At 38.3% G+C, this 27142-nt stretch overlaps 1 pseudogene; it reads left to right on the top strand.

The window, feature by feature from the left end:
- The first annotated feature begins 7318 nt into the window (after positions 1 to 7318).
- Positions 7319 to 26181, top strand: LOC129022717 (keratin, type I cytoskeletal 18-like; annotated as a pseudogene).
- The last annotated feature ends 961 nt before the right edge of the window (positions 26182 to 27142 follow it).

Below are 27142 nucleotides of genomic sequence, written 5' to 3'. Positions count from 1 at the left end.
GAAACTGTATCACACACTGAGGGGCTCCAGGGCCAGAATCAGAAAACAGAGTGCTTTGATGTATGAGAGATATTGAGGCATTCCCCAAGGGACTGAAAATAAACTGACTTTGGTCAGGTAAAAGAATAGTAATGAAGGCCATTAAATGTACAATATGCAGAATAATAAAATTGAGAGCAGCCGTACTAGAGGTATTTGACCAGAATTATTGGTAGAAATTAGAAAGATATAAAAAACTGGAGGTGGGGAAATATAACTCTCTCTCTCTCTCTGTGTATATATATATACACATATATATAAACACACACACACATATGCGTATATGTGTACATATATATACACACACACACATATATGACAAGTCATGAGAAGGTAATTTCCAAGAGGGAGAGTGAGCAGTAGTCAAAACTATAAAAATTAGAGCTAAACTGAAAAACAAAAACATATACAACTAAAATTAAGAATTAAAGTATGGATACTAAAAGTTTCAATATTTGAACTAAAATATTGAGATTCAGGGTGTCTCTTTCCAAGGAGGAGAATGGCAACATATGATTAATAAAGACTATTAGCACAAAAGGAGATCAGAAAGAAGAAATAAAAAAGAGAATAAAGAAAATGCAAGAAAAATACAGAGTTCATAGTAAGAGAATGGAGATATATATATATCTCACCTTTGGATGTATATACATACACACACTATATATGTATATGTGTAGTAATCTTATGATTACTAAAACATACCTACATATATATAAATTCAGAAGATTACTGCACATATACACATATATGTGTGTGTATATCCAAAGAGCATGTATGTGTGTGTGTGTATATATAAATTCTCTTACTATGAACTCTCTATTTTTCTTGCTTTTTCTTTATTCTCTTTTTTATTTCTTCTTTCTGATATCCTTTTGTGCTAATGGTCTTCATTAATCATATATTGCCATTCTCCTCCTTAGAAAGGAGGAGAATTCCTTTACACACACACATATATATGTGGAATGGATTATATCTATGCATATATATGTATGTAGGTATGTTTTAGTAATCACAAGAAATATAAATGTATCAATATTTTTGATTGGAGTATAGAAATCATCAGATTGGACTGTAAATAATCTGATACTATTTACAAAAGACTGGCATAAAAGAGAATGGAAAGTGTAATAGCAGGCAAAAAAATACAACTAGCACACACCAACCAGATAAAATCCAGAACAGATATAATAAACATCAGACAAAATTAACTTGACTATAAAAAACATTATTTGAGATAGAGAAAGCCTCTATTAAGAATGATTTAAATGTTCAAAAACAAGTTAAGATTGGCTAATTTTTTTTTTAAAAAGGCAAAGTGGTTAACGAGTAGAAGAGATAATTCAAAAAGTATCATTACTCACAGATGATGTCTACTAAGATCTTTCAAATTAATGAGTGCAACCTTGTTGCTGTATATAAGGTTAAAGAATCAATTGAATTTCTTTTTCTCAGTAACAAATGTTAAAAAATAATAGATACCATTTTCAATTAAAAAACATAAAATGAATCTTGGAATAAATCTAAAAATGATGTGAAAGAACTCAATAGAGACTATTACAATGTTGAAGTGATTTTAAGCACACCAAAATAGAGGAAGATAAACAATTTGTTGATCTTATCCAACCACATGTTATGGCTTATTTTAAAGCTGTAACAATTAAAATTTTGTGCACAGACATACAATAGTAATGCATACATAGCCCAGTGGAATAGAATAAACAGCCCATTATTGACACAGCATATATAATAATATGAAAAATGGTCATATTACATTGTTAAACAGAAAAAATAAAAGTGTTACCTGACAATATAACCACCACGATCGCAGTTACATAGAAAAACATATAACTAAAGGAGAATGGCAGCATGTTAGAAGTGATTACATACGAATAGTGTATTTACAAATCTTTTAAAAAACGTTTTCCTCTATTAAAAACTAATTATACACAAAATCTGTTTTATAAACAAAAGTACCAGCCAATATTATTTTAATTGACAATAAATATAACCAGTTAAGAGTGAATGGGAGGTCAAAAGGGGATACTATATGTGGACAACTCTTTTTAGATTTTTGGCGATAAACCAAATCAATATACAACATCAAGAATAAACCTCACTGTTAATTATGGACTTTGAGTGACAGTGATGCCTCAATGCAGGTTCCTCAGTCGTAACCAGTGTATCACTCTGTTGGGGGATGTTGATAATTGTGAAGGCTATGCATGTGTAAGGACCAGGGTATATGAAAAACCTGTGTACCTTCCTCTCAAGGTTTTTTGTGAATCTAAAACTGCTCTAAGATAAAATAAAATCTATTAAAAGAAGAAAAAGAAAATCAGAAAACAAGGGAGAGGGCAATAATAAAGACTTTTGTCCACTGACTTTGTAAGAAATGGGAACATAAATATGTTTCTACTTCTAGTGTTCCTTTACTGGTTTCTGCCAGTTAGCATCGTTGGAGAGTTTTAAAATTGGATTAAATGAATGTTCTCACCTACAATGCCAGAAAGGGGGCATCATCATGTTAACTAAGATATCTCCTGCTAGTTTGTGAATTCCTTTAAAATCTTCCAAGAAATATTTGAATAGTTTATTATTTTCCATCGGTAACATCTGTAAATAATTTGCTTGCTAAAATGATCCATTAAACGTTAACTTTAGAATTGATCCATTTTACTGCTTATTAATTACATGTTTTCTAATATTTAGAAGAAGCTATAAGAAAAATTTATGAATTCTTTCAATCTGATTAAATGTATCAAGCAGAATCCAGGATAAATAATCAAATTAATTCCCTTTGACATTAATGCTTAGCCTGAGGAGTCTGATTTACCCAAATGTTTAAAATTTCTCACACATCCACACTCACACACACACATACACACTAGTTTTTTTCATTGTTCTGGTTATAATATGTTTGAGAAATATTTCATGAACAAAAATAGAAAGTGGAAGAAAATAAATTAGTTCTCAACTGATTGAAAACATTAAAGTTAGCTAGTTCATATTAACAATTCTCCTGCCTCCTTGTTCACTGGTAATGAACAAAAATGCCTCCTTCAGCAACAGCTACAATAAATAGTTAGATAATATATGCCTTTTAGTATTAACAAAGTAGAAAGGTGGTGATCACATCTAACTATAATGCTGAAATAGTGCACTATAAATTTTCTGCAATTATAATGTCTTCTAAATTATATATTTTCTCTAATTTTCTGATTTTATGAATAAGAAAATTTGTTGATCAAAACTATTTCTCAGTTCCTATTTATGGGCTTTATTTTTATTTGTCTTTCCTTCAGCTCTATCTTGTTCACTTTCATCTCACGGTTTAGCTTTTTACATTTCGCTCAATCTGTTAAATTTCCATTTTTAAAACTATTTTTTTAGAATACGAACTTCTTTTTGGTCTTTTTTAAAAAGTTTCTCTGTTTTACTTTTTCCTTTTCTTTTTTTGAGACAGGGTCTCTCACTCTGTTGCCCAGGATAGAATGCAGTGGCATTATCACAGCTCACGGCAGCCTTGACCTCCCAGGCTCTGGTGATCCTCCCACCTCAGCCTCCCAAGTAGCTGGGACTACAGGTGCATGCCACCCCGCCCAGCTAATTTCTTTATTTTTAGTGGAGACAGAGTTTCACCATGTTGCCCAGTCTGGTCCCCAACTCCTGGACTCAAGTGATTCACCCATCTTGCCCTCCCAAAGTGCTGGGATTACAGGTTTGAGCCACAGTGCTTGGCTAAGTTTACCTGTTTTTCTATTTTATGTCATTGTTTTACAGTGTTTCATTTCTACAAAAGTTCATTGTAATTATGAAAAATATATTTTTTCTTTCAGTTAGAGTGTGTGTGTTTCTCACATTTTGAAGTTTGATTCCAAAAGTTCCAATGAGGATACAACAAGTGGGAAAAAGCTCTGTTTTTCTATCCTGTTCAGTTGCGTTTTGCAAACCATTCTTTGCTCTCTGAGGCTATGATTGCAGGTTTGCAATGACTAATACTTATTAAGCAATTTCAATGTTGTGGGCACTGTTCGTTGTGTTTTATATCCCTCTTCTATTTTAATTTTCTACTGAGTAGAAAAAAAATTTATACATTAACCATTCCTCCCTATTTATACCTTTTAATATTGCATTTCACACCTTCTCTTTTTGTCATTTGGGGAGTTGAACTTTCTGCAGTCATTGACTCAGAGAAGGCTAACCAAAAAGAATTACTTTCTTAGCCTATGTGTTAAAAATATAAAACTTTGGATGAAATCACTAAATTTGGAAGATGCTATTTATCAAAAAAAGATTTATCTAGCAACTCTGTATTTTCTCATAGCTCCTACACTCCCTTTTTACATACACACATACACACGCACACAAATTCCTTTGATTTTGGAAATAGGGAGGAAGATGTAGAAGAAAACAAAAAGATCTTAGTCACTGATGGATCCCTGAGAAGGTGTCCAAGGCTGCAATCCACATTGAGCCAAGTCTTGTGGGGCAATAAATGGGAGAGAGGATCCTAATACAGGTAGATTCCAAAGAGCTTAGGAAACCTCTGCCCTTATGATTCAAGAAAAGTGTTAAGATCCAAGAGATCTCCTCAGCCTACCATAGTTCAGGAGCCTCAAAATTAGCTAAGATGTCTAAATCCACAAGACAAAGAGTGTGCAGAGTTGTGTAGTAGTATTAATCTTATGCCAAAAACTACATGTAGTTAGCACTGAGAGATAATGAACCTGAGGAAAATCACATGAAAAACATCTGCAGCTTGAAACAAAAGACTCACTGGGCAGATATCAGCAGGTAAAAGCAAGGACTGGGCCTCACGCGATGTGCCTTGGTCCCCAGGCACACAAACACATACTCTTGCCATGCCATTTGAGTGTCTGATTTTTCCAATCACTCTCTTATCCAGAATTGAGGTGCTGGCTCAGGAAATTAGAAAAGGAACATAACTAAAGTGAGATTTTATGTATCAGCCAGTGGAATAAAGAATTTATTTAACACATAATTATGGATAAATTAAGAACATTGTTTCCACATGTGCATTCGTAACTTGCTATTTGTATATACTGCATCTTCAGACTAGCATGCCTTGTTTGATAGATGAAGAAAACAAGGCTCAATGTGACTTACTAACTTCCAAAGACCGCATAGCTAGAAAGTGCTGGAGCCAAAATTGAGATGCTTAAAGGCTGATCCTGGGCCCACACTTTTAAAAGACATGTCTTCTCAGAAATTGTTCTTTATAGTGAAAGTAGCTGAAATTTGTCTATGTTCTTCCAACCAAACAGTATATGGGTAGAGATGGATTATGCCAATTAATATACACATGAGAAAAATATGTATATATTTGTGGAATTTTGCTTAAATGTTTAATATATTTCCTCTTTATTTTTATTTAAAATAAATAAAAAGGTGAGTAATATTTTAAAATTGTACTTTTAAAATTTATCAGAAATTAATCTATCATCAGATTAAAATATATAGAATGACATCTTCTTTGTCCAAATTGTTATGTAACTGAAACACACAGTCCCTGATCTCAAAGAACAAATTTGGAGACAGGTATTTTAATGTTGATGTCACATAGTAACTCAAGCATGTATTAAAATGAGGATACAGTTAAGATGCGTGATCTTCATCAGGAGTGATAGTTTCTGTTTTAGAATGTCAATGAACCAGATGTCATGTGAGCCCAATTATGAGGCAATTTAGTAGAATACATGTATAGGCAGAAACATAAAACAGTAATAACCTAATTTTGGGATAATATTTCAAAACCCAATGGCAAAATGGTACAAGTTGCATTTAGAGTACCTGTAGCATACGGTAGGTAGTGATCGAAGAGGCTTGAAATATTACTTAAACATTAATAAGAGAAAAAATAGCATAACCTTTCAGCTTTGTTCTTAAGGAAGTGATGAATATCTATAAGGAATTAAACTGTGATCCAAGGTAAAATCCATGCGAATATTTAACGTCTTAGTGCGTGTTCAGGCAAACTTTTCACTGAATAACTCAAAATAGTGTGGATCATTCATATAGAATCCAATGTAAATTACTATCCCCACCCTCCGCGACCTCCCCCGCGGCCCCTTGGAATTGTGTGAGATGCTGGCTCTGAAGATAACTATTTTCAGAGAAAGGGATATATAAAAATAGCAGTGACAATGGAAACATGAGACCTAGTCACAAAGCACCTACCCATGTGAATTTGAGATAGTGGTTTTATAAATACTTGTTTCCGAGAACCAATGAAGCATGTTCTAGTTTTCAGTGAATTGCTCTTGGCTCTAAACGCACATTTCTTTATCTGTTCTGCAATAACAGAGCTTTTTAAACACATAATATTAATCTTTGCCGGTAGAGGGCGATAGAGAGACACTGCATTGCAAAACCAAGGTGTTTGTCAACTGTTTTAGTCAGGGTCCTCTAAAGGGACAGAACTAGTAGGATAGATGAGTATATGAAGGGGAGTTTATTAGGATAATTGACTCACATGGATAATTGATAACTTCACATGATCACAAGGTGAAGTCCCACAATAGGCTGTCTGCAAGCTGAGGAGCCAGGAAGCCAGTCGGAGTCCCAAAACTTCAAAACTCTGGAAGCCGACCGTGCAGCCTTCAGTGTGTGGTTGAAAGCCCAAGAGCCCTTGGCAAACCACCAGTGTAAGATCAAGAGTCCAAAAGCTGAAGAACTTGGAGTCTGTTGTTTAAGGGCAGGAAGCATCCAACACGGGGGAAAGATGGAGGCCAAAAAACTCAGCTAGTCTAGACTTTCCACGTTCCTCTCCCTGCTTTTATCCTAGCCATGCTGGCAGCTGATTAGACGGTGCCCACCTGGGTTGAGGGCAGGTCTGCTTCTCCCAGTCCACTGACTCAAATGTTAATCTTCTTTAGCAACACCCTCACAGACACATCCAGGAACAAGACTTTGCATCTTTCAATCCAATCAAGTTGACATTCAATATTAACCATCACATCATCTAACACTGTTTTGTTGCTATTTTTGTTTCTTCTTGCTGGTGCTGCATCACTGTGAGAGGGACTCTGTTAAAGCCTAGAGCACAGTCTCTCAGCAAGCTTACAGCCCCGTCCCTGGCCTGGTGACCATCTTTCTATGGCCCTCCTGAAACAGACATTGTGCTCCCAAGACCTCACACTGCTTTGTCAGCTAGGAGGTTCCCTAAGCTCCAGCTTGCCCTACACTCTTGCTTGCCAGCATCAGTAGGCCTGCACCTATGAAGGTAAGAGGATAGCTTTAGGCAGCTCTACCAACAATGTGCAATGCACCCAGCGCCCTGAAACCCATACTTCTGCACACCTTTCTGCCAGCCTCACTCATCAACACACTCTATGGGGTGTTTCCAGTTAACATGGAAATAGTGGGCCAACTCTGGCTGGGGCAGCCCCGTGAACTTTTCTGCCATCCAATGGGCTGCTGCCACGTCTTCCCCAAAGGAAGTCAGTAACCTAGTTTTTGGGAAGGGAACACTCTCCAAATTTTGTCCTTCCTTCCTTGTGTACTTTAAATTTCTCTTTACTACTCTACAGTTACTTCGCTCTCCTTATTAATGATTATTTATATTAAACTTCTATTGTTCAAGTTGAATTGTGATAGCTGCCTCTCAATTGGACACTGATGCAAGGAAGATCAAAGGTGGAAGAAAGGGTGAATTGGAGGCCAGCTATTACATGTAAGATACATAATTGAATTTAAGATAACTGTGAGTTAGAGAATTGGAGTTTGTGTTTTTTTGCAATTTGAAAGAGTAACAACGCAATGAATTCTGGGAAAGTTATAAAGGAAATTAGTGAAATAATTGTTAGCATACTTCTTTCGTTGCCTAATAAAAAAGATGCTTAATAGGGTCAGGCGCGGTGGCTCACGCCTGTAGTCCCAGCGCTTTGGGATGCTGAGGCAGGTGGATCACGAGGTCAGGAGTTCAAGACCAGCCTGGTTAAGATGGTGAAACCCCGTCTCTACTAAAAAAATACTGGGTGTGGTGGCGGGCTCTTATAATCCCAGATACTCTGGAGGCTGAGGCAGAGAATTGTTTGAACCCGGGAGACAGAAGTTGCAGTGAGCCAAGATCGCACCACTGCACCCCAGCCTGGGCTACAGAGTGAGACTCCATCTCAAAAAAAAAAAAAAAAAAAAAGGATGCTTAATAAATACTTGACTTCCCAGCCGATAACTAACTAAGTAAAGCTAATGAATGATGACTTGGTCATTGCATTCCATGTTCCAGTCCTCACTTCAAAGTTTTTAGTTTGAAATTATTAATGTATTCAGAAAGGATAAATACATTAATCACATTTGCGATACGTTCATGATTTTATAGGTGTTAATTTATTTACAAAGAAAATATAACTTTCTAGGATGGCATAATGTTACTGACAGCTTATCAAATATATGTGAAATATATGCTGAAATCAGCAGGTTGGAATGTCTTTTGTCTTTGAAGTTACGAAGAATTTCCCAATAAAAATTTGCTGTTTGGTTCTTGCTTCACTAGGCTCTATTGATTATCACCTTCTTTTATATTGTTCTTTCCTCCCTAGAGGACAATGTCATTACTTAGGTTTGAGCATATTTGTTATGCTCTGCTTCTAGAGCACATAGAATAGAAATTGGATGGTTCTAAACATTTTCAAGTATTTATTTATAAATTATTTTTTGGTGGGATAATTGTCACAGATTGATGATTATACATATCATGTATCCTCATTTTATTTACAGTGTGTGTATTAGCTTCCTAGTGCTGCTGTAACAAATTATCACAAACTGGGTGGCTTAAAACAACAGTAATTGGGCCGGGCGCTGTGGCTTATGCCTGTAATCCCAGCACTTTGGGAGGCCAAGGCAGGTGGATCATGAGGTCAGGAGTTCAAGACCAACCTGGCCAAGATGGTGAAACCCTGTCTCTACTAAACATACGAAAATGAGCTGGGCATGGTTGCGGGCACCTACAATTCCAGCTACTCAGGAGGCTGATGCAGAGAATTGCTTGAACCGGAGAGGCAGAGGTTTCAGTGAGCTGAGATTGTGCCACTGCTCTCCAGCCTGGGCGACACAGTGAGACTTTGTCTCAAAAAAATAAATACAAAATATTTTAAAAAGCAGGAATTTATTCTTTCACAGTTATGGAGACTGGAAGTCTGAAATAAAGGTAGTGGCAGGGCTATGCTTCTTCCGAAGGCTCTGGGGAATAATTCTTTCTTGCTTTGTCCAACTGTAAGGGCTTCTAATGTACCATGGCGTTCTTTAGTTCCTGGCAGCATACTTTCATTTCCCCCTCCGTCCCGCTTTTTTTTTTTTTTCAGTATTCATGTATTCATGTGTCCTCTTCTCTTCTCAATAGGACACCAGTCATTGGATTTAGGGTCCATCATAATTCGGGATGACCTCATTTTAACTAATCATATCTGCAGAGTCCCTCTATAAGGTCACATTCTGAGATTTCTGATTGACATTAATTTTTAAGGTATGCTCACCACTGTTGGGAGGATATTTTAATTTCAAGTCTTAGGAGACTTTCTTGGTTGATTTCTGAAAAAGATAAGCAAATTAGAAATAATCTATTTCAGTTCTTCTTAATCTAAATTTATACTTGGAATATATGATGGGCTTTTCAATGCTAACCACTCAAAAATGAAGAGAAAAATAAATATATCTAGACATGGTGAACATTGATTCAAGTTCTAACCCTTCTACTTCTTCTACTTTTAGTAAGGATGTTGCTTTGTTTAAGCCATTTGTGGCCCTTGATACTGCTGGATAAATCCCTACCAAGTTTCTCCTGGGAGTCAGAGTGGAGCTATTCAACCTCTAGATGATATCCAAATAAGAAAGCAATAAGGCCAGTTGACAGAGCTCCAATCTGAGGACATCATTCAGATATTTTATAGCGGACTTTTCTTAATTTCTTCCCATAATATCAAGGTGATGTTCCCTGAACTTTCCTGCCCACACCAGAAATTATTGTTAACTAACTTATTTCTAAGACTCAGATAAGTATTTACTGACACTTGCAAGAGAAGTTTGAGAATATTTTCCAGATAGGTCTCAATCATATGTACAATATAAATTTAATTTTTGATAAATTTAAGCCAAGGCATTCTTAATATCAGTGTGCGTGTTTTGCTTTCTCCTTTGAAATGGAGGAAATTGTAATGATTTCTGGTACTCAAATTCTAATTCATAAGATTATAAATTTGTTTAACTTTTCCCATCCCCAAAATAGATAATCATTAAATAAACCTTTAAAAGAGCTTCATGGGAGGAAGTACACCTTACTCTGTTCTCAATAATTGCTTTATAGATTGTTAAGATAGTATATTATTCTGTTAAATAATCCCTAAGATATATAAGCTTTTTGGCTCTATTCTTTATTTTATCATGAAACTTGAGCTTTATTGTTTGTTTGTTTTTTAATTTTATTTTATTTTAAGTTCCAGGATACATGTGCAGGATGTGCAGGCTTGTTACATAGGTATATGTTTGTCATGGTGGTTTGCTACACTTATCAACCAATCATCTAGGTATTAAGCCTCACATCCATTAGCTATTAATCCCGATGCTCTCCCTGTCTCCGCCACCCCCAGCAGGCCCCAGTGTGGGTGGTTCCCCTCCCTGTGTGGATGTGTTGTCATTGTTCAGCTCCCACTTACAAGTGAGAACATGCAGTGTTTGGTTTTCTGTTCCTGTGTTAGTTTGCTGAAGATAATGGTCTCCAGCTCCATCCATGTCCCTGCAAAGGACATGACTTCATTTGTTTTTTATGGCTACATAGTATTCCATGGTGTATATGTATCACATTTTCTTTATCTAGTCTATCATTGATGAGCATTTGGGTTAATTCCATGTCTTTGCTGTTATGAATAGTGCTGCAATGAACATATGTGTGCATGTATCTTTATAATAAAATGATTTAAATTCTTTTGGGTATATAACCAGTAATGGGATTGCTAGGTCAAATTGTATTCCTCATTGTAGGTCTTTGAGGAATCGTCACACTGTCTTCCATAATGGTTGAACTAATTTACATTCCCACCAACAGTGTAAAACTGTTCCTATTTCTCCACATCCTCACCAGCATCTGTTGTTTCTTGACATTTTAACAATTGCCATTTTGACTGGCTAGAGATGATATCTCATTGTGGTTTTGATTGGCATTTCTCTAATGATCAGTGATGTTGAGCTTTTTTCCATATGTTTCTTGGCCACATAAATATCTTTTTTTGAGAAGTGTCTGTTCTTGTCCTTTGCCCACTTTTTAATGGAGTTTTTTTTTTTCATTTAAGTTTATTTAAAGTCCTCGTAGATTCTGGATATTAGACCTTTGTCAGATGGGTAGATTGCAAAATTGTTCTCCCATTCTGTAGGTTCTCTGTTCACTCTGATAGTAGTTTCTTTTGCTATGCAGAAGCTGTTTAGTTTAATTAGATCCCATTTGTCTACTGTAGCTTTTGTAGGAATTGTTTTTGATGTTTTCATTATGAAATTTTTGCCCAAGACTATGTATTGAATGGTAGTGCCTAGATTTTCTTCTAGGGTTTTTATAGTTTTGGGTTTTACATTTAAGTCTGGAATCCATCTTCAGTTAATTTGTGTATAAGGTGTGAGGAACGGGTCCAGTTTCAATTTTCTGCATGTAGCTATCTAGTTTTCCTAGCACCATTTATTCAATAGGGAATCCTGTCCCCATAGCTTTTTTTGTCAGTTTTGTCAAAGACAAGATGGTTGAAGATGTGTGGTTTTATTTCCGAGATCTCTATTCTTTTCTATTGGTCTATCTGTTTTTGTACCAGTACCATGCTGTTTTGGTTACTGTAGCCTTGTATAGTTTGAAATCGGGTAGCGTGATGCTTCCAGCTTTTTTCTTTTTGCTTAGGATTGTCTTTGCTATACAGGCTCTTTTTTGGTTCCATATGAATATTAAATTAGTTTTTTCTAAATCTGTGAGGAATGTCAATGGTAGTTTAATGAAAATAGCATTGAATCCATAAATTTCTTTAGGCAATATGGCCATTTTAGTGATATTAATTCTTCCTATCCATGAGCTTGGAATTTTTTTTTCATTTATTTGTGTCCTTGAGCAGTGTTTTGTAGTTCTCCTTGAAGAGGTCCTTCACTTCCCTTGTTAGCTGTATTCCTAGGTATTTTATTCTCTTTGTAGCAATTGTGAATGAGAGTTCATTCATAATTTGCCTCTATGCTTGTCTATTGTTGGTGTATAGGAATGCTTGTGTTTTCTGAACATTGATTTTGTATCCTGAGACATTGCTGAATTTGCTTGTCAGCTTACAAACCTTTTGGGCAGAGATGATGGGGTTTTCTAGATGTAGCATCATGTCATCTGCAAACAGAGACATTTTGACTTCCTCTATTCCATTTGAATACTCTTTACTTATTTCCTTTGCCTGACTTCCCTGGCCAGAACTTTCAATACAATGTTGAATAGGAGTGGTGAGAGATGATATCCTTGTATTGTGCAAGTTTTTGAGGGGAATGTTTTCAGCCCATTTAGTATGATATTGGCTCTGGGTTTGTCATAAATGGCTCTTATTATTTTGAGTTATGTTCCATAAATACCTAGTTTATCGAGAGTTTTTAACATAAAAGGATGTTGAATTTTATCAAAGGCCTTTTCTGCATCTATTGAGATAGTCATGTGGTTTTTGTCTTTAGTTCTGTTTATGTGATGAATTATGTTCATTAATTTACGTATGTTGACCTACATCCCAAGGATGAAGTTGACTTGATCATGGTGGATAAGCTTTTTTGATGTGCTGCTGGATTTGGTTTACCAGTATTTTATTGAGGATTTTTTGCATCAATGTTCGTTAGGGTTATTGCCTTTAAGTTTTCATTTTTGGTTGTACCTGTGCCAGATTTTGGTATCAGGGTGATGTTGGCCTCATAGAATGAGTTAGGAAGAAGTCCCTCCTTTTCAATTGTTTGGAATAGTTTCAGAAGAAATGGTACCAGATCCTCTTTGTACCTCTGGTAGAATTTGGCTGTGAATCCATCTGGTCTTGGGCTTTTTTTTTTTTGGCTGGAAGGCTATTTATTACTGCCTCAGTTTCACAACTTTTTATCATTCTATTCAGGGATTCAACTTCTTCCTGGTTCGGTCTTGGGATGGTGTACGTGTCCAGGAATTTATCAATTTTTTTCTAGATTTTCCAGTTTATTTGCATGAAGGTGTTTATATGGTTGTTTGTATTTCTGCAAAGTCAGTGTTGATACACCCTTTATCATTTTGCATTGTGTCTATTTGATTCTTCTTTATTAGTCTATCTATTTTATTAATTTTTTCAAAAAACTAGCTCCTGGATTCACTGATTTTTTTGAATTTTTTTTTATGTCTGTATCCTCTTCAGTTCTGTTCTGATTTTGGTTATTTTTTGTCTTCTGCTAATTTTGCAGTTTGTTTGCTCTTGCTTCTCTAGTTCTTTTAGTTGTTATGTTAGTTGTGTCAATTTGAGATCTTTTTAGCTTTTTTATGTGGGCATTTAGTGCTATAAATTTCTGTCTTAACACTGCTTTAGCTGCGTCCTAGAGATCTGGAACGTTGTCTTTTTGTTCTCATTTGTTTCAAAACACTTCTTGATATCTGCCTTAATTTTATTATTTACCCAGGAGTCACTGAGGAGTAGGGTGTTCTATTTCCATGTAGTTGTGTGGTTTTAAGTAAGTTTCTTAATTTTGAGTTGTAATTTGATTGTGCTGTGGTCTGAGAGACTATTATGATTTCAGTTCTTTTGCATCTGCTGAAAAGTATTTACTTCCAATTATGTGATCAATTTTAGAGTAAATGACATGTGGCGCCAAGAAGAATGTATATTCTGTTGTTTTTGGATGGAGAGTTCTGTACATATCTATCAGGTCCACTTGATCCAGGGCAGACAGAGTTCAAGTCCTGAATATCCTTGTTAATTTTCTGTCTTGATGATCTGTTTAATATTCACAGTGGTGTGTTAAGGTCTCCCGCTATTATTGTGTGGGAATATAAGTCTCTTTGTAGGTCCCTAAGAACTTGTTTTATGAATCTGGGTGCTCCTGTATTGAGTGGATATATATTTAGGATAGTTAGCTTTTCATGTTGAATTGATCTCTTTACCATTATGTAATGCTCTTCTTTGTCTGTTTTTCATCTTTGTTGGTTTAAAGTCTGTTTTGTCAGAAACTAGGATTTCAACCCCTGCTTTTTTCTGCTTTCCATTTGCTTGATAAAGTTTCCTCCATCCCTTTATTTGGAGCCAAATTGTGTCTTTGCACATAAGATGGGTCCCTTTTTTTTTTTTTTTTGAGACAGAGTCTTGCTCTGTCGCCCAGGCTGGAGTAGTGCAGTGGCGCGATCTCGGCTCACTGCAAGCTCCACCTCCCAGGTTCACGCCATTCTCCTGACTCAGCCTCCCGAGTAGCTGGGACTACAGGTGCCCGCCACCATGCCTGGCTAATTTTTTTGTATTTTTAGTAGAGACGGTGTTTCACCATTTTAGCCAGGATGGTCTCAGTCTCCTGACCTCATGATCTGCCTGCCTTAGCCTCCCAAAGTGCTGGGATTACAGGCATGAACCACCAAGCCCGGCTGGGTCTCTTGAATATAGCACACCAGTGAGTCTTGACTCTTTATCTAGCTTGCCATTTTGTGCCTTTCAACTGGGGTATTTAGCCCATTTACATTTAAGGTTAATATTGTTTTGTGTGAATTAGACCCTGTCATCATGATGCCAGCTGGTTATTTTGCACACTTGTTGATGCAGTAGCTTCATAGTGTCATTGGTCCTTGTACTTCAGTGTGTTTTTGCAGTGACTGGCACCAGTTTTTCCTTTCTATATTTAATGCTTCCTTCAGGAGCTCTTGCAAGGCAGGCCTGGTGATGACGAATTCCCTCGCATTTACTTGTCAGAAAACGGTTTTATTTCTCCTTCACTTATGAAGCTTAGTTTGGCTGGAGATGAAACTCTAGGTTGGAAATTCTTTTCTTTAAGAATATTGAAAATTGACCCCCAATCTCTTCCAGCTTGTAGGTTTTCTGATGAGAGATCCATATGAGTGTGATGGGCTTCCCTTTGTAGGTGACCTGGCTTTTCTCCTGGTTGCCCTTAACATTTTTTCCTTCATTTCAACTTTAGAATCTGATGATTATGTGTCTTGGGGTTGATCTTCTCATGGAGTATCTTACTGGGGTTCTCTGGACTTCCTTAATTTGAATGTTGGTCTGTCTTGTTAGTCTGGGGAAGTTCTCCTGGATGATATTCTGAAGTATGTTTTCCAGCTTGGTTCCATTCTCCCCATCTCTTTCAGGTACCCCAACCAGTCATAGGTTTAGTCTTTTTACACAACCCGATAGTCCTCAGAGGCTTCATTTATTCCTTTTCATTCCTTTTTCTCTGCCTGTCTTACTCAGCCAGACAGCCTTAAAGATCTGAAATTCTTTCCTCTGTTTGGTCTATTCAGTTGTTGATATTCGTGGTTGCATTGTGAAGTTCTCGTGTTGTGTTTTTCAGCTCTATCAGGTCATGTATGTTCCTCACTAACTGGTTATTCTGGGTAACAGCTCCTGTAATGTTTTATCATGGTTCTTAGCTTCTTTGCACTGGGTTAGAACATGCTCTTTTAGCTGAGCAAAGTTCATTATGATCCACTTTCTGAAGCCTACTTCTGTCAATTCATCCATCTCAGCCTCTTCCTAGTTCTGTGCCCTTGCTGAGAGGTGTTGAGATCATTTGGAGGAGAAGAAGAAATATGGCTTTTTAAGTTTTCAGTATGTTTTTGTGGATTCCTTCTCACCTTTGTGAGTTTATTTAGCTTCAATCTTTGAGGCTGCTAACACTTGGATGGGGTTTTGCGGGGACTTTTCTGTTGATGCTATTGTCATGGTTGCTTTCCGTTTGTTTGTTTTCCTCTATTCTGTAGGGCTGCTGCAGTTTGCCGGGGGCCCACTCCAGATCCTATTTGCCTGGGTCCCTCCCTCACCTGGAAGTGTCACCAGTGGAGGCTGCAGAACAGCAAAGATAGCCGAGATAGCTACCTGCTTCTTCCTTTGGCATCTCTGTCCCAGAGGCGCACTGACCTGATGCCAACAGGAACGCTCCTGTATAAAGTGCCTGGCCGCCCCTGTTGGGGGTCTCTCACCCATTCAGGAGGCACAGGATCCAGGACCCACTTAATGAAGCACTGTGGCTGCCCCTTTGTGGAGGGATGTGCTGCGCTGTGGGGAATCCCATTCATCTGAACTGCCTGGATTCCTCAGGACCAGCAGGGAGAAAGACTAGGTCTGCTGATCTGTGGAGACCACAGCCTCCCCTCTCCCCAGGGGCTCAGATGCGGGAGATCAGGGTTCTGTCCCTAAACCCCTTGCTAGAGTAGCTGAAATTCCTGCAGGGAGGCCCCACTCAGTGAAAAGAGATGGGTCAGAGTCTGGCCTGAAGAGGTAATCAGGCTGTGTTCTGTGACAGCCAGTGTGCTGCACTGTGGAGAATTCCTCCTAGGTCTAAAGCATCCAATCTCTCCGGCAGCAGCAGGAGAAAAAACGACAAACTGGACCTGCAGTGATGGTGGCTGCCCCTCTCCCTGGGAGCTCAGTCATTTTAGGCAGCAGGCAGCCACAGTAATGATGGCTGCCCCTCCCCCTGGGAACTCCATAGTCTTAGGCAGTCTCCAGCCAAGTGGCCATTGAGAATCTGCACAGCTCTGTGCTTGGGACCCAAGGCCCCAGCGGCGTGGGCTCACAGGGGGAACTCCTGATCCATGGGTTGCAACTCCTGATCCGTGGAAAAAGTGTGGCTTCTCAGGCAAGTAGCATGATCACTCACTGCCTCCCTTTAGCTGGGGGTGAGAGTTCCCCTAGCCCCGTGTAGCTCCCAGGTAGGCCGTCGCACCACCCTACTTTTCCTCACTCTGTGGGTGGCACCAACTGCCTGGTCAATCCCAATGAGAGAACCTGGATACCTCAGTTGCCGATGCAGGGTTCGCTTGCTGTTTTCACTCTTCCCAGTGGGAGCCTCCGATGGTAGCTGTTTCTATTTGGCCATCTTGACCCCTCCCCACTCTACTCTTAATTATTAACAAAAAATGTATTGCAAGATAATTAAGCATGTTTTTTTCTTTCCCAAGACATTATGTACCCTATCTGCTTTCTTTTGGCTTATGAGTATTTATTCGCATAATTGGTGAAAGCAACCATACCATTTGTACTTGGCTTTTTAGTATTTCAGGTGCTTTGTTAATAAGCTTCATTGACAGAGCCATCTTTTCCATTAAGATGTAACTCTCTAAGTTTCAAACATGAAACTAGTTTCTCTTTCCTGGAAGAAAATAATGAAATAACCAGTACTGTCTTCTGTCTTCTTAAGTATGAAAAAAATTGTTATTCTACCTATCCACTTGTTTATTGTATTTTGTTCTCAATTGTTAATCATTATGTGTTGTGTACTTTATTTGCTTGACAATTTTTTCTCTAATAATTATAAATTAATACCTTATATCACCCTCTGATAAGTACATTTAAACATTACCCTTTTTGCTTTATCTATACTTTCTTGTGTTTCTTAAATTCTTAAGATGTCATCCTAGTTTCTGTTTGTATCATTTAACCCAGTATAACACATGACTCTTTCCTTTTCTATAGATATGCCAATTTTTATCTAATAGTCACTGAGTACTGCCTTTAACTTTTAACTATTATGTATAACTTATTCCAGCATCTTATCATACCCTCTATCTCTACTGCAGATGATTGATGAACAAATAACTATCTTATCTGCTTTTATCCTATTCTAGACTTCATAGTTTCTTTAGTTGCTGAATAAAATATATTTTTCTATCTTTCTATTATTCTGCTTCTTTTTATACAACCACTCTGCCACTTATTACTCATTCATTCACCTACCATATCAGAAGCTGTTATAGGGCACTGGGATTGCTACATTGTACTAAACAAGCAAAAATGTGTGTTTTCGTAGAACTCATATTATAATGGATGGATGATAAGCCAATAAATGAAGAAATAAATAAATGATCCAGTGTGTTAGGACATGATAGGCATATGGATAATAATTAAAAAGGGAAGGGAGATGAAAATTTCAGGATAGGGCTAATTGAGAATGGCAATATGTGAGTAAAGGAGATTTATATGTATATATGTGTTATATTACATATATAATATATAACACATATATTACATAATATATTATATTACATATATGTAATCCATATATGATCCATGGGTTACATATATGTAATATATATATTATATATATAACATATTACATTATATATATTATATATTATATTACATAATATATTACATATATTATATTACACATATATTAATATATAATATAATATAATATAGTATAATATATTATATTATATATTAATATAAATGGGAAAACTTATATTATATAATATATTAATATATGTTATATATTTATATATGTATACACAGAGAGAGAGAGTAGGTCTCACTCTGTTGCCCAGGTTGGTGTGCAGTGGTGGAATCGTTTCTCACTGCAACCTCTGCCTCCTATAGGCTCAAGTGATTCTCTCACTTCAGTCTCCTGAGTAGCTGGGACCACAGGCACCACCATGCTCAGCTATATTTGTTTGTAGGTTTTGTAGAGAAAGGGGTCTCACTATGTTGCTCAAGCTGTTCTTGAACTCCTAGACTCAAGTGATCCACCCACCTCTGTCTCCCAAAGTGCAGGGATTACAAGCATGAGCCACAGTGCCCAGCTGATTGATATATATATATATATGACTATATATGTGTTATACATATATATATGACTATATATGTGTTATATATGACTATATATGTTATATATGACTATATATGTTATATATATGACTACATGTGTTTTATATAGCTATGACTATATATGTTACATATATATGACTATAAATTTATTTACATACATACTTTATATGTATGTATATTTCCATATATATGTTACATATATATGACTATATATAAGGAAATATGCGTACATATAAAGTATATATGTAAATAAATTTATATATATAGTTATTTATGTAAATAAAGCTGTATATATTTATATATGTATTTATTTCTGGGTAGCTACATATATATATATATACCTCCTGTGCTCAGTACCAACAGGTACACCAAATCAAGAAGAAGATGATGAAAATCATGACCCAAGAAGAGGTGCTGACAAATGCCTTGAAAGACAGGGTTCATAAATTGATTCCAGGCAGCACTGGAAAAACATAGAAAAGCCTTGCCAGTCTATTTATCCTCTTTATGATGTCTCATTAGAAAAGTAAAAATGCTGAAGAAGCCCTAGTTTGAATTGGGAAAACTCATGGAGCGTCATGGTGAAGGCAGTAGCTCTGGAAAAGCCACTGGGGATGAGACAGGTGCTAAAGATGTATAAGCTGATGAATATAAACCACCAGTCCAAGAATTTGTTTAAAGTTCAGACTTATAATGTGTCAAATAAAAAGTCCTATTTGTGATGGTCAAAAAGAAATTAAAAATTAGAACAATAAATTTTCTGGAGCCAGAGAGAAATAACCAGTGCAAAAGTCCCCCAATGGGTGTGTGCCTGCTGTGTTTCTAGAGTAGCCTAGTGATCAATATGACTGCAGCAGAGTGAGCAAGGAAAAGATGCGGGAGATGATATCATGGAGTTACAAGGTGGCAGTGGGGTCGTGCAGTGTCTTCTAAGGCCACAGTAAGGACTTTGGCCTTTAGTCTGGGGAAGATGAGGCCACCAGAGGGCTTTGCCAAGAAGAGGAGATTGTCCGATTTACATTTTAAAAGATTGTAAGAACTTCTGTGTTGCAAATAAAGACTCCTTCCGTGTTGGTTCAAGTTAAGATTTTTTTGACTTTACAGTGGTGTGTGGTATGAAAGCTATAGGCGTTCAGTTGAAACCATACTCTGAATTTTGAAATGTGATCTTTTCCTAGACTAATGATGTACAGTGTGATACTCTCTTGCAATGCTGGGCAGCATTGAGGAGTGGCAGCTGCCCATCAGCCACATGATCACAAGGGTTGATATGGTTTGGCTCTGTGTCCCCTCCCAAATCTCATCTTGAATTATACTCCCACAATTCCCAAATGTGGTGGGAGGGTCCCGGTGGGAGATAATTGAATCATAGCGTGGGGCCGGGCAGGGCGGGGGTGGAGTTTCCCCCATACTGTTCTCGTGGTTGTGAATAAGTCTTATAAGATCTGATGGTTTTATTAGCGGTTTCCACTTTTGCATCTTCCTCATTCTCTCTTTGCCTGCTGCCATCCCTGTAAGATGGAAATTGCTCCTCCTTGCCTTGTGCAAGGATTGCAAGGCTTCCCCAGCCTTGGAACTGTAAGTCCAGTTAAACCTCCTTCTTTTGTAAATTGAGCAGTCTTGGGTATGTCTTTATCAGCAGCACAAAAATGGACTAACACAATTAATTCATATCGGGAGTGGGGCACTGCTGAGAAGATACCCAAAAATGTGGAAGCGACTTTGGAACTGGGTAACAGGCAGAGGTTGGAATGGTTTGGAGGATTCAGAAGACAGGAAAATGTGTGAAAGTTTGGAACTTCATAGAGACTTGTTGAATGGCTTTGCCCAATATACTGATAGCGATATGGACAATAAGGTCCAGGTAGAGGTGGTCTCAGATGGAGATGAGGAACTTGTTGGGAACTGGAACTAAGGTGACTCTTGTTATGTTTTAGCAAAGAGACTAGCAGCATTTTGCCCCTGTCCTAGAGATCTGTGCAACTTTGAACTTGATGGAGATGATTTAGGGTATGTGGTGGAAGAAATTTCTAAGCAACAAAGCGTTCAAGCAGTGACTTTGGTGCTGTTAAAAGCATTGAGTTTTAGAAGGGAAACAGAATAAAAGTTTGAAAAATTTGCAGCCTGACAATGAGATAGAAAAAAAATTCCCATTTTCTGAGGAGAAATTCAAGCCAGCTGCAGAAATTTGCATAAGTAACAAGGAACCAAACGTTAATCCCCAAGACAATGGAGAAAATGTCTCCAGGGCATGCCAGAGGCCTTCATAGCACCCCATCACTGGCCAGAGGCCTAGGAGGAAAAAGTGGTTTTGTGGGCTGGGCCCAGGGTCCCCGAGCTGTGTGCAGCCTAAGGACTTGGTGCCCTGTGTTCAAGCTGCTCCAGCCATGGCTGAAAGGGGCCAATGTAGAGCTTGGGCCGTGGCTTCAGAGGGTGGAAGCCCCAAGCCTTGGCAGCTTCCATGTGGTGTTGAGCCTGTGGGTGCACAGAAGTCAAGAATTGATGTTTGGGAACCTCCACCTGGATTTCAGAAGATGTATGGAAATGCCTGGATGTCCAGGCAGAAGTTTGCTGCAGGGGCAAGGCTCTCATGGAGAACCTCTGCTAGGGCAGTGTGGACACAGAGTCCCTACTGGGGCACCACTTAGTAGAGCTGTGAGAAGAGGGCCACCGTCCTCCAGAGCCTAGAATGGTAGATCCTCTGACAGCTTGCACCATGCACCTGGAAAAGCCACAGACTCCATGCCAGCAGGGAGGGAGGTTGTACCCTGCAGAGCCACAGGGGTGGAGCTGCCCAAGACCATGAGAACCCACCTCTTGAATCAGTGTGACATAGCTGTGAGACATGAAGTCAAAGGAGGTCATTCTGGAGCTTTAAAATTTGACTTCCCTGCTGGATTTCGGATTTGCATGGGCCCTGTGGCCTCTTTGTTGTGGCCAATTTCTCCCATTTGGAATGGCTGTATTTACCCAATGTCTGTACCCTCATTGTATCTAGGAAATAACTAGCTTGCTTTTGATTTTAAAGGCTCATAGGTGGAAGGGACTTGCCTTGTCTCATATGAGACTTTGGAGTGTGGACTTTTGAGTTAATGCTGAAATAAGCTAAGACTTTGGGAGACTGTTTGAATAGTATGGTTGGTTTAAAATGTGAGGACATGAAATTTGGCAGGGGCCAGGGACATAATGATATGGTTTGGCTGTGTCCCCACCCAAATCTCATCTTGAATTGTACCCCCATAATTCCCACATGTTGTGGGAGGGACCTGCTGGGAGATAACTGAATCACAGCTTGGGGGGGCAGGTGGTCCCCCATACTGTTCTCATGGTCATGAATAAGTCTCATGAGATCTGATGGTTTTATCAGGGGTTTCCACTTTTGCATCTTCCTCATTCTCTCTTTGCCTGCTGTCATCCATTAAGATGGGACTTGCTCTTCCTTGCCTTCCACCATGATTGTGAAGGTACCCCAGCCACGTGGGACTGTAAATCCAATTAAACTTTCTTTTGTAAATTGCCCAGTCTCAGGTATGTCTTTATCAGCAGCATGAAAATGGACTAACACAAGGGTGAACAACCAATACTTAAAATAATTTTGAAGAACACTATGCCTGTTAAACCATCCACAAGTGTGGATGTTCCAGTGCCTCTGCAAGCTATTCTAGAGCCTCATCAGAAGAGACAGAGATTGATGATCCCGTCACTGTAGCATCCTCTGCACCCTGCAATTAATTTTAATTCAATACCTCAGATGTTCTTCAGGCCCAACATGCTTTCAACTCTGTACATTAATGGTGAGTACTTCTACAACGATTCCATTTTTCACTTTCAGTTTAGTGTTCAATAAATTACATGAGATAATTAGCACTTTATTATAAAGTAGACTTTGTGTTAGATGATTTTGCCTAACTGTAGGGTAATGTAAGGATTTTGAGCACATTTAAGGTAGACTAGGCTAAGCTATGATGTTTCATAGGTTAAGTATATTAAACGTGTTTTTTTTTTTAATTTATGAGATTTTCACCTTACAATATGCATATTGGGACACAACCCCATTGTAAGTTAAGGAGCATCTATAGCCTACGTGGAGGATCAACAAATGTAGAAGCAGAACACTAAATTAATAAGAGAGAGTTTACTGCAATAATCCAGGTGAGAGACGATGTGGCTTTGACTAGGGTGTGAGGAGTGGAAGTAACAACATTTAGCAGTACTTTAAAATATTTTTATATATTCTCTTACAGAAATTTAGTGATATTTAACCCATGCATTTGCATAAGTAAATTACCTCTTGTCAAATTCAGCAATGACTTGTACATTACTAAAGCCAGTGATCAAATCTCACCCCTCATCTCATAGGATCTGCTGCCTGATTAAAAGGTAGATTATCCATCTATAGTGATGACAAAGCAAATAGGTACAAAAGGTCATGGGAAGGCAATCAGGAATTCAGTTCCGGGCATGTGTAACCTGAGATGTCTATAGGATACACAGATGGATATATTGTATAGGTAGTCAAATATATAAATCCAGAGTATAAGAGGAAAATTCAGTTAGAGAGATACATTTTAGAGTGATATGGTTGGTACTTTTAGTGAGGAAACAGAATGAAATCAATAAGGGGTGAGTATCTCAGAGGAAGCAAAGGGGGCTGCTACAGTTTAGATGTTTGTTCCCTACAAACTCCATGTTGAAATTTAAGCCCAACATGTTGGTGTTGGTAGGTGGGGCTTAGTGGGAGGTATTTGGGTCATGGGGGGGCAGATCCCTCATGAATAGATTAATGCCCTTCCTCAAGGGTGAGTTCTCACTCTATTAGTTCCCAGGAAAACAGGTTGTTAAAAAGTTCTGGCAGCATTTGCATCTCTCTCTTGCTTCCTCTCTCCACATGTGATCTCTGCACATGCTGGCTCCCCTTCTCCTTTTGCCATAAGTGGAAGCAGCCTGATGCCCTTACCAGTTGCCCAGTCTTTAACTTTTTCAGACATCACAATTGCAAGCCAAATGAACAACATTTTTTTTTCTTAATAAATTACCCAGCCCCTATATCCCTTTTAACAACACAAAACAGACTAAGGCAGGGGCATTTGATATTAAGAAATCAGAAAGACAGGAAAAAGCAACCAAAAGAATGAGAAGGGGTAGCGGCTAGTGGGGAAGGAATAAAATGAAAAGCAAGTGGTGTCTTGGCTGATAAAAGTGGTGTGGCAAAGATATGGGAGTAATAATGAGTTGCTGGTCATAATGACTTCTAGGTCAAGTGAGACTAGGATGGAGAACTAACCAATGGTTTAGCAATGCAGAATTCATTGGTGATTTTGACCAGAGGCAGTTTACTTAGGTAAATTTGGACAAATCACAAAAGCTCTGAGCTTGAGTCTAAATGTATAAAAACGGTTATATTAATTGGCCCATTTGCCTCGTTAGACTGTGACTCAAATAGGAGATCATTATGTCAGAAGTACCATAAAATTGGTAAAGGATTAAAAACAATGCAATATAATATATCTTCTATTATTATTAACAGTTGACATTCCATGCACCTTTTCTTTTTGTCGATAGACTCTATTAAACAACCATTTGCTATGCTTTTTGGTCTTGTTTTTTTTTTTTTTTTTTTCTTACTTACATTAATCTAGATGCTCATACTCCGTGTTTTAAAAATAAAGATAAAACTTCTGAGAGTTAATAGGAATTATTTTACTAACCTTTTCCCTTTAAACCATGTCATTTATATCTTTCCAATGGAGTATCTATTGCACTTTAAATCTCATTTTTACAGGATTTTTACCTGTCAAGAAATGTTCAATATGAGGCTTTGAACAAACTATTTTCTAAAAGGTGATATGGATTTGCATTGTCTCATAAATGCATATGGGGTTCAAGTATTTAAAACAAGATGTATTTTGTTTGAGAATATAGGGTTATAGAAAACGTATGAGGGTATGATTTGCTGCTGTTATGAAACCTGTAGCTCAGAGGAGAAAATATTTACATTTTTCTAATTCATACATTCATGTCTAAAATTAGCATATTAATTTAGGTTTTTATTTAAATTATTCCTACCTTTTAATTTCTATGATTAATTTCTTAGAATGATGCTCAAAAAAGCCTGAGTCCTCTCCTCTCGCTCTCCTCCCAGACAGCATGAGCTTCACCACTCGCTTCACTTTCTCCACGATCTATGCAGGCACCGGGGCTCTGGTTCCCGGATCTTGGTGTCCTGCTCCACCAGCTTCCATTTCGGCTTGGGGTCCAGGGTCCTGGCTGCCCGAATGGCTGGGGTTCTGGCAGGAATGGGAGGCATCCAGAATGAGGAGACGATGCAAAGCCTGAACAACTGGCTGGCCTCCTACCTGGACAGAGTGAGGAGCCTGGAGATGGAGAACTGGAAGCTGGAGAGCAAAATCCAGGAGCCCCTGGAGAAGAAGGGACCCCGGGTCAGAGACTGGGGCCATTACTTCAAGACCATCGAGGACCTGAGTGCTCATATCTTTGCAAATACTGTGGATAGTTCCTGCGTCGTTCTGCAGATCGACAATGCCTGTATTGCTGCTAATGACTTTAGAGTCACCTATGTGTCAGAGCTGGCCATACTCCAGTCTGTGTAGAGCAACATCCATGGGCTCTGCAAGGTCGTCGATGACACCAATGTCACTCAGCTGCAGCTGGAGACAGAGATGGAGGCTCTCAAGGAGGAGCTGCTCTTCATGAAGAAGAACCACGAAGAGGAAGTAAAAGGCCTGCAAGCCCAGATTGCCAGCTCTGGGTTGACCATGGAAGTAGATGCCCTCAAATTGCAGGACTTCACCAAGATCATGGCAGACATCCAGGCCCAATACGATGAGCTGGCTCAGAAAAACTGAGAGGAGCTGGACAAGTACTAGTCTCAGCAGATTGAGGAGAGCACCACAGTGGTCACCACACAGTTCATCGAGGTTGGAGCTGCTGAGATGATACTCATGGAGCTGAGACATACAGTTCAGTCCTTGGAGATCGACCTGGACTCGATGAGAAATCTGAAGGCCAGCTTGGAGAACAGCCTGAGGGAGGTGGAGGCCCGCTACGCCCTGCAAATGGAGCAGCTCAACGGGACCCTGATGCACCTGGAGTCTGAGCTGCCACAGACCTGGGCAGAGGCGCAGCACCAGGCCCAGGAGTAGGAGGCGCTGTTGAACATAAGGTCAAGCTGGAGGCTGAGATCGCCACCTACCACCCCCTGCTGGAAGATGGTGAGGACTTCAATCTTGGTAATGCTCTGGACCGCAGCAGCTCTATGCAAACCATCCAAAAGACCACCACCTGCCAGATAGTGGATGGCAAAGTGGTGTCTGAGACCAATGACACCAAAGTTCTCAGACATTAAGCCTGCAGAAGCAGGGTACCTTTGGGGAGCAGGAGGCCAATAAAAAGTTCAGAGGTTAAAAAAAAATGATGCTCAAAGATATTTGTTCCCATATTTCCAGTTACTTCCTTTCTTCCAGCTTTCCTGGATATCTTATTTTATTATATTATAAATAACTTTTTAGGTGTACTATGTTACTCTTTCAAAAAAACCCTTTAAAGTGTTTTTTTAAACTCAGTAAAATTTAATGAAAAAACGGTTCTTAATACAAATAGTTTATTAAGGTTCATTACACTAGTTTGAGGAAAATAATTAATATTAAAAGATTGACACTAAGAAATGTTTTATGAAATTCAACTCTTTCACTCACCTAGCATTTAAGACCCATTTTTGAAAACAAAATTAAGTATAATCAGAACTTATAAAAAAGTACACAAGTAAAGTGAGTTAATGACTATATCCCTGAAGCAATCAAATTTCTGTAAATGTTTCAAAAATTGACAAAATATTTTAAGCAATCAGTTAAGTAAATTTGAATAAACAATTGTTATATACTTACCATTGGGTAAATAGGAATTTTTTTTGGATGCTATGTGATATGGTTTGGTTGTGTCCCCAATCAAATCTCATTTTTAATTGTAGCTCCCATAATCCCCGTGTATCATGGGAGGTATCTGGTGGGACATAACTGAATCATGGGAGGAGATTTTCCCATCCTGTTGTCATGAGAGTGAATAAATCTCATGAGATCTGATGGTTTTACAAAGGGCAGTTCCCCTGCACACACTCTCTTGCCTGCCACCATGCAAGATGTGCCTTTGCTCCTCCTTTGCTTTCTGCCATGACTGTGAGCCTCCCTAGCCATGTGGAACTTTGAATTCATTAAACCTCTTTTTCTTATAAATTACTCAGTCTTGGGTATTTCTTCATAGCATTATGAAAACAGGCTAATACAGTATTTGGCATTCAATGTTGAACAATG

Source organism: Pongo pygmaeus, chromosome 22 (genome assembly GCF_028885625.2).
Source record: "Pongo pygmaeus isolate AG05252 chromosome 22, NHGRI_mPonPyg2-v2.0_pri, whole genome shotgun sequence".
NCBI lineage: Eukaryota > Metazoa > Chordata > Mammalia > Primates > Hominidae > Pongo > Pongo pygmaeus.
The sequence above is the reverse complement of the archived record's forward strand: the minus strand, read 5'-3'. Positions and strand labels throughout refer to the sequence as shown.